Consider the following 13,624-nt stretch of genomic DNA (forward strand, 5'->3'; position numbering starts at 1 on the left):
AATGTAATCCTGCCCCAGTTTTTTGGAGGTGGAATGTGTGACCGCTGTTCACGGATTTAAAATATGAGGATTTAGTTATATTCTCATTCATATTAGTGTTATTTCACTCACCTTTTAGCGCTGTGTTATCACTTTAAATAGAGGGTGGAGGAGGCCAGGCCCCAGCAGCAGCAGATAAGAGGAGTTGGGAGTAGGTACAGGGAAAGGGACCCCGACGACCAGCCCACCTGAGACCCTGCAGAGCCCACCATAGAGAGTCTCAGATGGGCTGTGCAGGATCTATGGTGTGCTCTGCAGTGTCACTCTTAGGTGGTCTTTGCGGGGTCTCAGGTAAGTCCAGTGGCTCCCGGTGTTTTCTTTTCTGTGGGAAATGGGTCCAAATGGCTCTTTGAGTGTTTAAGGTTGCTGACCCTGGTCTAGGGTATGTTCTTCATCTGCCCACCCATTAGCATTAACCGCCCTTCTTCTAGTGCCCACCAACTGACGTCCACTTCAGTAGTAAAATGCTGAATAACGTTTTATCGAACATCTTCACTGGGGAGAGAGGGTATAGGGGTTCTAAGCGTGCAGGGGTAACTGACAAGAGCTCCAGACTCACCAGACCTGGTTGACATATCAGTGTAGATCCACTTGGGAGGCAGCGGACAGCAACTGATGCAGCAGATAAGCAGGATGAACACGGATCCTCAAAACGCAAAGACACCGGCCATGCTCCTGAAGTCGTCAAGTTCCAGGATACTTCAAGAGCCAGCATTGGTCCTGGGTCTCTTCCTCTATCAGCATCACAGGTCTCTTCCATGTTGGAGGCCTCAGGGAAACCTTTCCCTCACACCAGCCCATGCCCACCCCCAGGCCCTAGGCCTAGCCTGGGGGGCAGGCTTAACAGCACCCAGCCTTATTCCATGGCTGGTCCCTGCTAGTCTGAGCACATGGCAAATCCCTCCAGTATATGTACCATATCCCAGCATGCACCACTGGTTGAGAGAAACCCAGTGATTGGCTGCTGTACTGTACATACACTACAGTGTCTCCCATTGGCTGTCCCACAATATTACAGATTCACACTCTGCCCAGGGGGGTACAGGCAATGCCAGACACCTGGAATTAACCAGGTAATTGCCACTATAAATCCAGCCAGGCTGACTACAGCTGTCAAATGCATGGAGATCAGTCAGCTTCGGACTACCTTTATTCATGCTTCGGCTGTCACTTCGGCTCAGACGAGGCAAAGCATATGCCTTCGGCTCAGCTGAGCCACTCGGCTGCCATCGGCTGCTGTACGGGCTATTGTGAATAGCCCGTACAGCAGCCTTCGGTTCGACTCAACCGAAGGGCAGAGGCGGCCGAAGTATCAGCCAAAGCTATGGCTGGATCCTTCAGCTCCATTGTGTATAACCCCCTAAAACTTTTAGACATCGAGAAGCAACATCTATTATTCACTGAGTGGCCAGATTATTATGACCACCTGATGTTTGTAGGCAAATTAGCTATAATTTCATGCTGAAATTGCTAGAGGGCCAGACCATTATAAATAGGGAAGCAGGTTGTTTACCACGACAGTAGAAGTGATTTTTTTCTGAAGATATGGGTAAACAACACGATTTAACAGCCTTTGAACGTGGGATGATTGTTGGCACTCGGAGCCATGGAGCGAGTATCAGCAAAACAGCTGAATTCGTTAAATGTTCAACAGCAGCTGTTGTTAAAGTGTTTAAAGACTGGACTGTCAGCCGAAAATCTGGGTCTGAAGGTGCGAAATGTGGCCGTCAGAGACTAGTCAATGTTAGGGCAGAACGGAGAGTGGCAAGACTGGTACAAGACAACAGAAGGACAACAGTGCAGTGTCAGATTCCTTGCATCACCTTTCAACATCTCGTAGAGTCACGAGGCGGCCCAACGAAGTCATCTCGTGGTGTCATCTCGTGGCCCAACGAAGTACTGATGGGGTGGTCCTAATAATCTGGCCACTAATATAATCAGCATTTGAAATTGCTTAAAAACTCTTTGACTTTTATTTCACTTTTAGGCACCCTGCTGCACATACCCAATATAGTACAATGCACTTGTGGTTTTGTGCGCAGATGTGAACGAGCTGTGTGCTGGGATATACATACTGCATTGAAAAAAAATGGTGCAGGAACATTTCTTTTGTGTTGCAAGATCATTAGAAATAAATTAGCTGGATTAACATCTTATGCTCAAAAACAATGAGCATGTATTAATGCAACAAAGATTGTAAATGAGACCTTAGAACCTATGCGCAGAGCAGGTAGTTGTCTGCAAGTACTGCTAATTCACTTTATTGCTCCTCGTCTCCTAATCCCGTATTAGCCCTGCAAACTGGCTTTGAGGAGTCTGCAGTATTATTTGTTCACTTAATTGATGACTTGCAGCAGAAGGATGATCCTGGTCAAGTGCAAGCATTCCTCCTCATAAAATATTAAGGATTAAAAAGAAGACACCATGACCATAAAGGGAGAGGAGGATTCAGCAGCACAGCAGTCATGGGACATTTAGCAGGGAACAACAAGAGCCAGTGATGTTCCAGCAGCTAGAACTTCCTGCAAAGTGGGCTGCTGCGAAGAGGAGGGGGTGGATGATGAGGTGATAGACTGCCCATGGATGCCACCAGTTGGAGAGAAAGAAAGTTCTTAAGAAGAGGCAGAGCAACAGCAAGGGCGAGTTTTGTCCAGGGACCGGGGCAGCTTGCAGAGGACTGGAAGGAGCAGCTGTCCTAATTCAACTAGAGGCACTTCCCCACGGGCACAGACCACTGCTATCCCCATGGTTGATCCAAAAAGCTCTGCAGTTTAGGCCAGTTTTAACGTATCTGTGGTCTCCCATTGTGGTCTCCCTCTCCCCCTTACAGAGGATTAGGATGCGCTATGTCAAGTAAGGACTGCAATCTATGCAGAAATCTCCTAGACCCACTTGTTTGTCTCCAACAGCATCCTTCCCATGGCAGGAATCTTTTCTGTAGCATCTGAAGTGGAAGAAAAAATGTCCCCAAGTCACCCCCATGCCTAGCATCTTAATGCCAGCTTGGCAAAACTGCTGACTTTTGAATTTACTCCCATTCCAGTTAATGAATTTAGCCCCCATGGCCTATGTCACACTACAGTGGCAGTTACCCAGCCACCATTATCTTGCCCAGAAGGGCATTCCTACCCTCCGCCAGCATGTGGAATGTAATGTGTCAGTGTTGCTAGACAATTCTGTCAGTGGCAGAGTACACATGGCCATGAGTGACAATGGCACTAACATGCTGACTGCAGTTTGCCTGGGATAAAACCCAATTGTACCTTGAATGGCACATGTCCTTAACCCAGGGGGTGCAACAGTTTATTATGAAGTATCCTGGCTTCCAGAAGGCCAGAAGGTGTTGTAGCTACTTTATTCAGTCATGTCAAGCAGAAATGCAACACCAACATTTGCTGCACTAGCAGCCACATGCCATCACTGAGTACCTATGCAATTATGTCAAGCAGTGCCGCGGACTCACAGCAGGGGTAGGAACGCACTGGCAGGAAGTGGACCGGAAGATCCAAGAACGAGGTACAAGAGGGCAATCCAAAGGGGTAGTCAAGTCGAGTCCGGGTCAAGGCAGGCAGCTAAGGTTCAGAAGCGGTAGATAGGCCAAGGGGTCGATAACCGGGAAGTTCGGATGAGGGTTCAGGAAACAACAGCAGGGACCAACAAAGAGGCTAGGCGATCACACCATAGAGGTGGAATAACTCAGCAACAAGCCAGGGCTCAGGCCAGGTTTTTATAGCCAGTGGTATCAAGCCACCCCCCCCCGATCGCCGAGCCAACCAGGAGGCTTCTCCACCTGGGAGCCAATGACAGGAGTGAGGAATGGAAGGTGTGTGATGGGAACCTCCCCCAGCAAGGCTTGCACCTGGCAGTCCTAATGGGCACGCACGCGCAGTCCGTCCACTGCGCACGCAAGCCGCGCAGTTCGCGCATGCGCACCCGCAACTCTGGCGCCAGGAGCTCTGCCAGGCAGAAGGAGACCCCATGCCCTACACCGTGCACGGCGGCCCCAAGGAAAGGTGACACCCCTGATTCCCTGACAAATTATGACCCGAGAACTGACCCTGGGGAGCTGGTGTTCTTTTCACCATGTCACTGGATCATCATTTAGGACAAGTGCAGAATTTTGGTTCCTTTTCAAAAGGCAGACAAAATGGAGGACTCATGGTCCTCTGCTGCAGGCAATTTGTGTTGAATGGGCTATTTCATGCTCAAATGCTTGCACAAGGACTCCCAGGAGTTAATAGAAGAGGGGCCACTTTTGTTAGCCACCCTATTAGATCCCCAAAACAAGGGTAAAAGAGCCGATCTACTGCCTCTATCCCAGTGGGTGCCCAAAACTTTGCTTAAAAACCTCTCTGCCACATTTCCTGATAGTGGCAGGATCCCGTCTGATGACCAACATGCCTCTAGTCCTCTGATCCCTGAAAGGAGGACTAGCAGTGGGGGTAGCAGCCTCATCACCACTTTTCAGAGTTTTTTTAAACCACAACAAATCAGATTGGGGTGCTGCTGCTTTATTTAGGCCTGTCTAAATGTAAAAGTTAAAAATCAATTGCTCATCCAAAATATGTGATGTCAGATGGTTGTTGACCCTGTCCATAAAAATCGTACACCACATACAGCTTAAAAAGGTATCTCCCAAGCATGTCATTGAATTAGTGTTTTTTCAATGATGCACTTGAAGCCACATTAGAGCCTCTCCCCTCTGTAAGGTATTAAAAAAAAATGTTTTAAATGTGTCCTATGGCAATGCCCAGCTTCTCATTCCCTTTTTGACAACAGTTTGCCTATTAGCCCAAGAAATGGGCAGATTTCCACATCATGATTTACCCCCTGTGAAGATGACACTCTCTGCCTCATCCTGCACAGACATTTTCCAGCTCCTGGGACAACAATCTAATGCTAGCAGAATAAGAATGATCATCACTGAGATTGGTTAACTCTGTAGTTAACTCTTTACACACACACACAAACAATAGCTGCCACCACATGTTTTAATGGAGACAAAATGCTTTGACAATTCTGACCTGAAAGTGTATTTACACTTTTGCAGTCACATTTTGGAAAACCCCACTATATGTTCGTTATAGGATCCTATTTACACAACATAGTTAAAATATATATTTTTTTGTATTTATTACCTTCTAGATGTGTCTGTGTAGCAGGTTTTTGCAAGCTTCTCCCTCATTCTTAGTAACCGCAAAAGTGAGACCGCAAACTCTGACTGTCCTCATAAAAAGACTAGGCACAAATTGAGCTCCCATTAACATGCAATGCTTCTAGATATTTAACCCCTTTTTAGGGCAGACAGTGTTCAAATCTAGTTTACAAATGAGATCTGTCATCGCATTACAGACAGGTCTAATTATGTTAACATTGATCCTCCCACAACCCTTGAATTCCAGAGGGAATTTCAGTACAGAGAACAACGTTTTTGTTCAGAACTGAGCATGTTTTGTGCAAGCAGAAATTTTATTTTTTTCACCTTGCTAGTATCTAAACTAAAGTCAAATTTTAAGTTGTGGGTGAAATTTGGCTTTTGTCAACCATTGTGACAATATTATGTGATATTCAGGCGATATTCAGGTATAGACAAGTGTTGTACTAGAGGAATTAGATACCCACTGATGACACAGCAGTGTAAAATTGGCAAGCAGCAAGACAATTTTAATGAGTAAAGCTAGGCCCAATTTAATAGAGCACAGGCTGGGGCTTTACTACAAGAATGGCAGCAGGAAATTTTTTAACGAGGGAGAGTTGGCGGTAATGTACCAGAGAATAGAGTACAGACAGGTGATTGACCACAAGTATTAGGCTGGGCACACACCTTACAACCATCGCAAGACTTTTGTCTTGCGATGGTTGTAAGGTACTTAAAAAAACATACGATCTGCCTATCTTGCATAGGCAGATCGTACTTGCGATGATTGAAAGCCACGCCCCCTGAGGGGCGGGCTTCCGATGACCGCAATGCCGAACGGGCAGTTTGTGCTTGCGCACACCGGCCCGTATGGCTTTTATCGTACGAACATGCTACACACCCGCCGAACATCGTACGATGCTCGGCGGGTTTTCAAACATGTCCGTAAGTTAAAAGTCGTGCGACCTTACAGTAGTAGAGGTCGCACGGCTTCCACACACCGTACGATAATCGTACGATCGCGGGATTTCCCCCGCGATTATCGTACGATTATCGTAAGGTGTGTGGGGACCTTCAGGATACTGCAGAAGATCAGTATCATTGGAAATTGGCAAGCAGCAGGACGATTTTAAAAAGCAAGGCTAGGCCCAGTTTACTGGAGACAATGACCCCAGGCAAGGGCTTTGCTATAAGGATTAAAATACTACAGAAAATATAGCAGTGTAAAACCAGCAGCAGGACATTTTTAATCAGAGAGAACTTGCCCAAATTTAATAGGGAAAAAATCAAAAGACTACAGATGACACAGCTGTGTAATGATCAGTGTATGACCAACTTTTATTTTTATTATGGGAATTGGGGTATGCAGTGAATATGGATGCTAATGTAAGGTGATTTTGGTGCACACTAATTAAGCTTTTGGTTTTGTGTTTTTTTCTTTCAAAATATGCAGCAGCGTGCTGCAAACAAAAGGCAGCTACCAGAACAGATTGGCAACAAAAATAATGCTGAGCTTTGAGCTCCCTAAATTTAAAAAAGCCTTGTTAACATAAAGATAAAAATCAAGAAACCCCAAAAGATACTAAAACCCTAAAATACTACCCTTAAAACAAGAGCCAACTTTTTTTTCAGAAAAAGACAGAAAAGCAGCTAGAAGTGTGACCTTAAATCAACCACGAGAGCCTCTATATATAAGAACATAATAAAGGCAGAAAAGGGGTTAATTGCCCAAAGAGCTAGCAATCAGCCCGCATCTTTCCATGCGCCTAGGCCCTATTCCTAGTGAAGACCTCTAAGCAGAAATCCTCACAGGGCAAAAGACCAGGAAGGAAGAGACAAAACGTAAAGTGGCTCAGATATTTAATAGTTCCCCCATCATGGCTCAGCAGATTCCTCCAGATTCTGTCTGCTCAAGTCTTGATAAATTCCCCTCTCTGTGCTTAGAGGGGTAGTCGAACATTGGCTCTCCAGCTGTGGTGAAACTTCAAATCCCATAATGCATTTGCCTCTGAAAGTCATGCCTGAGGCTGTCGGAGTCTTGCAGTGCCTTGTGGGATTTGTAGTTTCACCACAACAGGAGGGCTGAAGTTTGGCTACCTCTGTGAGAAACACTGCTGTTGAGGTACAGTTAGGCTGGGTACAGAATTCACTAAAATACAAAACTAAATTTAGCAGAAATACTACATCCCTACAAAAGAAAACAGTACTGCCTCCTCTCTTTAACCACTTGCCGTCCGCCCGTAGTAAAAAAACGTACGGACGGCACTGCAGCATTGGCGGAAAAAGACGGGCAGAAAAGACCCGACCATTGCACACACCCGTTACCGGGTGTTTCACATATAGGCGATTAGCGGCTCCATAGCCCTCCGATCGTCTATATGTGCTTGTTTGCGTCCAACACCCCTAATGTCTCCATAAAGAGGACCTGTCAGTGTGCCTTTGCTATTATATAGGGGGATTGTTATCCCCCTATATAATAGCAATAACAATAAGTGCAAAAAAATAAATATAAATAAAAAAAAATAAAAGTAACATATAAAAAAGTAAAATAAAATAAAAGTCACATATAAAAAAAGGGGAAAAAAAAAAAAATCCCCATAAAAGTGTATAAAATTCATTTCAGTACAGCGCTGCATGACGGAATAAATGTCAGTCAAAGTACCGCAGCGCTGAACACTGAAAAATGGCCTGGATGGGAAGGGGGTTTAACACCGCGGATGTCAACTGGTTAAAAAACATGTTGTAAATGATAGGCATCAGTGGCTTGCAGATGCAGAATGCTTCATTATATGAACTGAAGCGTGAAAAACGAATATGATTATCACAAGGGCTGTTAAAAAGTGACCTAGCAACGATAAAATAATTAACCAAACCTGACAGATGATGTCATTTTAACGTATTTCTTTGTTATTTTAGACCGTAGATAAAAATGAGCACTTAACCCTTGCAGAGCAGGGGTAGCCTCACTGCAAGGGCTAAGTTTTGTTTTGCCCGAGTTCTTCTTAAATATCCTCATCTGTCAGATTTGGTGGGTAGCCCCACTGCAAGGGTAAGTTTTCTTCTGACCAAGGTTCTTCTTTAAGGGACCATGATCATGAAAAATATTGTATTTTGATAAAGATAGGTAATGGGTAATAGTAGTGTTTAGTAAATAAATTATTTTGTTTTTATTTTACATGACTTCTTATTAAAGCCCAACTAAACAATCAGTTTAAATAAAGTAAATACATTATAGGTCCATCAAACAAAAGGTGTTTAAAGTCTTAGGCTGGGTGCCCACTTGCACTTTGTAGGAACGTGCATCCCGTTTGTGCGCATTAGTGCCTGTTTTTGTGCGTTTGTGCTCAGCGTTTGCAAACACCGCAAAAAAGCTCCTGTGGTATTAATCGCGACACGTGTTCTGTGGTTTTTGATTCCACGTTTGTGCGCGCTTTCACATGCACGGACAAGGATGTTCCCTGCACACCATACAGCAATAAAGACCTGTTTACGCCCTGATGAAGGGACCCTGCATGGTTCTGAAACGTTGGCTATACAACACATGTGACATGCACCTACAATAAAAGAACACTTGGATTTATCTCACTCCTATGAGTGCTGGTGATCTTAATCGCTGTTAAACCTTTCACATGCACAAATGCTGAGAAAAACCGTAAAAGCAAAAAAAGAAAAATTTTGTTTGGCAAATGTTCACGAAACGCGCTGGTGGGAATGGGGCCTTATAGTTTGTTTTCTTAAAGCTGGCCATACACCTATAGATTATATGCAGATTTTCTATGGTCAGATGGGAAAAGTACAACAGGTTCCTCCATCTACGCTAAACTGTGTGCATGGAGTAATCTCCCACTGAGCCAAGCTTCAGTATCTTGCTAGTCGGCCCCGCTGGCTCTCAAAATACCTAAACAATCTTATTGGATACAGGCATTGTTCAGGTATTTTGAGGACCAGTGGAGCCAACTAGGAAGATACTCAAGCTTGACCCAGCGGGAGATTCCTCCATCCACACAGTTTAGCGTAGATGGAGTTATCTGTTGCACTTTTTCCATCTGACCATAGAAAATCTGCAAATAATCTATAGGTGTATGGTCAGTTTAAGAAAGCAGCCCCAACCTGTGTAAGTAGAAAAGCTTGTCCCTTGCCAGCATGCTGTAAAGAAGGACACTTTATCTCTCCTAAAAAGCAGTGGTCTCTCTTCAGAGGTCCAATACATCCCCTGCTGAGTCAGATCTGTAGCTCTGCAATTAGCAATGTTCATACTTTCTGATTGGAGAGCTCTAACAGACCACTGCTTTTGCACAAAGACAGGCAACAGGCTTTTCAATTCAAGATTTTTATTAAGAGGGTTATTCACAAAGCTGCCGAACGCTCAGCTATTCACTTCAGGCTTGTACAGCTGATTTCAGCCTTATATCGGCTAAAATCAGCCGTGCATCGGCTTGCTTCAGCTGGCTTTGGGTCAGCCGAACATGCTCAACATGTTCAGCCGACCCGAAGTGCAGAAGGAGGTTGACTCAGCCGATCCAACATCTGGATTGGCTGAGCCGAACCTCCTGCAGGCTACTCGCTGCTGTTCAGCCGTTCAGCCCGCTTCAGCTTTCACCTCAGCTCAGTCGAGCCGAAGCATATGCCTTCGGCTCGACTGAGCCGCTCGGCCAACTTCGGGAGCTGTACGGGCTATAGTGAATAGCCCGTACAGCAGCCCTTCGGTTCTACTGAACCGAAGGGCTCAGGCAGCCGAAGATAGCCGAAGGATCAGCTGTAGCTATGGCTGATCCTTTGGCTAGCTTTGTGAATAACCCCCTAAGTTTATACAATAAGACATATGCATTCCATAGAAGTTGCATAAGTAACAGCATACAGTATACAGAAAAAGAAATTTATACCGTGTGTTATTAGAGTTGTCGGACAAATTCCACTAACTCGGTACAACATGATTTAAAAGGGTAAATAGGTAAACAAGAATGGAGGAGAAAGTAGGGGAAGGGGTAGGGAAGGTAAAGGTTGAGAGTTAGGATTTGGTAGCAGTTGGACTCTCTGGATGAGGCAAAGCGTTTAAATGGCTGTTATGCTATCAGGATGTATGTCGGGGTGGGCATAAGTTATCCAAGGATCCCAAACCTTCATAAAGTTCTTCTGAGAGTCTAAGAAAATGCTGGACAATTTTTTGTTAATAAAGAAGGAGTCAAGTCTACGTCTAACTCCCAGAAAAGTGGCCGATTGAGTCCTCCATGCTTGTGCTATGGTTTGTTTAGCGGCCAGAAGGACAAAAGTTGCTAGTTTGCAACAGGCTTTTCAAATTAAGCTGTTGCTGTTTTCTAAAGAAAACAAACTGACTTTGGACACCTGTTTTAATGTACTGAGATTATATTTAGCTGAATAAAAATAAACATTCAGTTGGGCTTTAAAGCAAATAGGACTGTGCTTTGTAAGGATTTTTTCCCTGCTCTAGGGTTTTTGGTTTTATTTTATTCAGCATATATGTCTTTTGTGCACATATGTATTTCTTCACACCTAATTATGTATATTTTAAAAGGAAGTCAATACACCGGAAAAAACAATTCACTTACAAAAATAAATTGGGGGGCTGGTAACGTGACTGGGAGATTTGCTGGATCATCCCTCTTCCTCATCCTTGCTGATTTCCTCTGGTAGTGTAATTCTTTATTTTTTCCTGAGTTCCACTGTTCTTCACCTTCCCCTGTGGGTTCTCCAAAATTCCAGGGTCAACTCCTAGATTTAGATGTGTGGACTAGCATTTCCTTTTTTTCCTTAAAGGAGAACTATGGGGTTAAGGCTTTTCCCCATAGTTTTCCTTAGGGTAACGGGAGGACACAAACTAGCGTCCTCCTGTCACCCTAAGCTCAGTATACCGGCATACTGAGACGCCGCAGTATACTGTAGCTGTAGCTGGCGGTATACTGAGAAGCCGCAGCTGAAGCGGATCCCGACAATTATGTCTGGATCCGCCCAGCTGCGTGAGTGACAGCTGGCTCTGCCTATCTAGAGGCAGAGCCAGCTGTACCCGCCCCCTCATCATCGCTGTCAGGATCGCTGTCAGTCAGCCCGCCAGTCATCGCTGGATGATCGGACAGGGGAGGGGTGGAAGAGAGCCGTGACAGGACCGTGAAGTGAGCGAACGCCGTTATGTGTTTGCTCACTTCCCGATCTACTGAGCCGACCTGTGACAGTCTCATTGTCACAGGTCGGCTAGAACTATGAGGTGAGTGAAAAGCACTCACCTCATAGTTCTCATGTATTGTGTACATAGGGATGAATTACTGGTTGTCAGGCATGTTGATGTGGCTTCTTTGCTGTTTCACTCCTCCCGCAGGCCCTGTGCTCCTCCTGCAGGCCCAGGACATCCACGGCAGTTGTCATGGCAAGATGGGAGGAGGACTGGTGAACATCTGTTCCCTGGCCTCCTCTCCTGTGAATGAACACAAAAGCAACAAAGTACTTTTCACTTCAGGGCTTTCATTCCCCTGCCATAGAGGCAGGAGAAGATGCTAACCAAGCACGGTCTGTGCTTGATCAGCTTCAGTGGACTCCAAAGGTGACATTAGGATCTAATAGACCCCTAATATATCCTTAAAGAGAACCTGACACTTATAATGTGTTATAACATAGGGGACTATTAGCTTGCTATGTGATAGCAATAAAGTTGAGTAAAAAAAAAGCTTGCAAAAAATCTAAATAACATAAAGAAATCCCCAAAGCCTCCATGCGCGCACACACACACACAAACACGCGCGTATATTGGGTACACCTACATGCAAAAACGATAATTGCACCACACATTTTACATATCTTTATGCATGCCAGAATATTGCTAGGGCCATTATTCATGGGTAATTCTAAACTGATGACCTGTAAAGGGTTTTAAAGCATCAACTAAGGACAATTTTTGCTACTGAAGTTTTTGGCACTGTTTGACAGGTGTGCACAATTTCAGGGCTTGGCATGTTTGGTTTATATTACTTGCCACACCCTCTTAGTGTATATTTTACCTTGAAAAGGACATTATATTGCATTGTGTGCAATAAAATTATTTTGAATGCATTTTTTTTGCAAAAAAATTTGGGTTTGAGAGGCAGTTGTGCAAATATTGTGTAACATTAAAAACACTGTTTATTCGCAAGGGTCTTTCCGTAACTATATAATTTAGGAATGTGTGGGCCTAAAATGTGTTTTAACATACGTGCAAAAAAAAAAAAGCCAAAACAGCCATGGCAGCGAAAGGGTTAATATGAGGACCTACCTAAACTATTCAATGAATTTGTACCCGGTCAGGCAGTCTCCTGCTTAACATAGAGGTTGGCAGATGTAAAAGAAATTGTACAGTCAGACTGTAATGCGTAGTGAGCTTTAAGTGGATAAGGATCTGGCACAAAATGAAATGGCGCCCATATGTGTAATATTCTAGCCAATAACTGGCATATGTACGAGGTCCTCGAAGCAGGAACATTTTTTTTATTGGCTAGCACTGTAAAATGTGATCTTTTGGCACTTTTACACGACAAAACATGAGAATATTTTAACATATACACCAATCTCTACTTTCTCTATTTACAATATACTTGCCACACTCACCAGTTTCACCAGTGGTGGATTAATTGTAACATGGTTCCCAGGATGTTTTTAATTAATTGACCCCTATCAGTATAAAGGAAAACTATCATTTTGCAAAAGACGCAAACTACTTACGTAGCCAACATGCTGCCCAAAAGTTGTACATATGGATGAATATTACTGTGGGCAAACCGAACAATTCTGTTTTCCATTTCAGGTTCTTGACATACTGTTGACTTTCTCCATGAGGGGGAGCCCTTGCATAGTATAAAGAATAAAGTAGGTCAGAATTTCTCACCTATTAGTCTGTGTAGAATCACTGTATAAGAACCTAGAGTGGAAAATATGCTCACAAAAAAAGTAAAATAATGAAGGTAAATGGTCTTAAAAGACAGCTACAGAGAACGACATAATATTTATAATATTGCAGTTGTGGGGACCCCAGGGGTAAATATGCGTTTTGTGACACAGTCCATTAAAAATAAACAGTTTTTATTCGATCCACAGGTAACAAAACAAATAGCTTCCTTCAGGAGAACAACAAAACAACCGGGTTTCTTCAGCAAAACAAAAATAGGCAAAGCAAAAGTCCTTCAACAATGTTGCACAGCAGTGTGTGTTTTGGTGGTCTCACTGAACCAAGTCCATTTGGTTTCTGAACAGCCACACACAGAGAGCCCCTTTGATGTCTCTCTCAGCTCCACACTCTCTCTTTCTCTCTCTCTCTCTCTCTCTGTCTCACCTGTGTTATCTTTTTAACAGCAAGGGCTGTAGGGGACATATCTGCCCTCCCAATTTAACCCCTTTTTTTAGCTCTAACCCAGGTTGACTGTCCACATATCCCCCCTCTCTGTCCCTGGGCAGGGACTTAGACAAAAT

Source organism: Nanorana parkeri, unplaced genomic scaffold (assembly GCF_000935625.1).
Source record: "Nanorana parkeri isolate BGI_ZX_2015 unplaced genomic scaffold, ASM93562v1 scaffold1603, whole genome shotgun sequence".
Lineage (NCBI taxonomy): Eukaryota > Metazoa > Chordata > Amphibia > Anura > Dicroglossidae > Nanorana > Nanorana parkeri.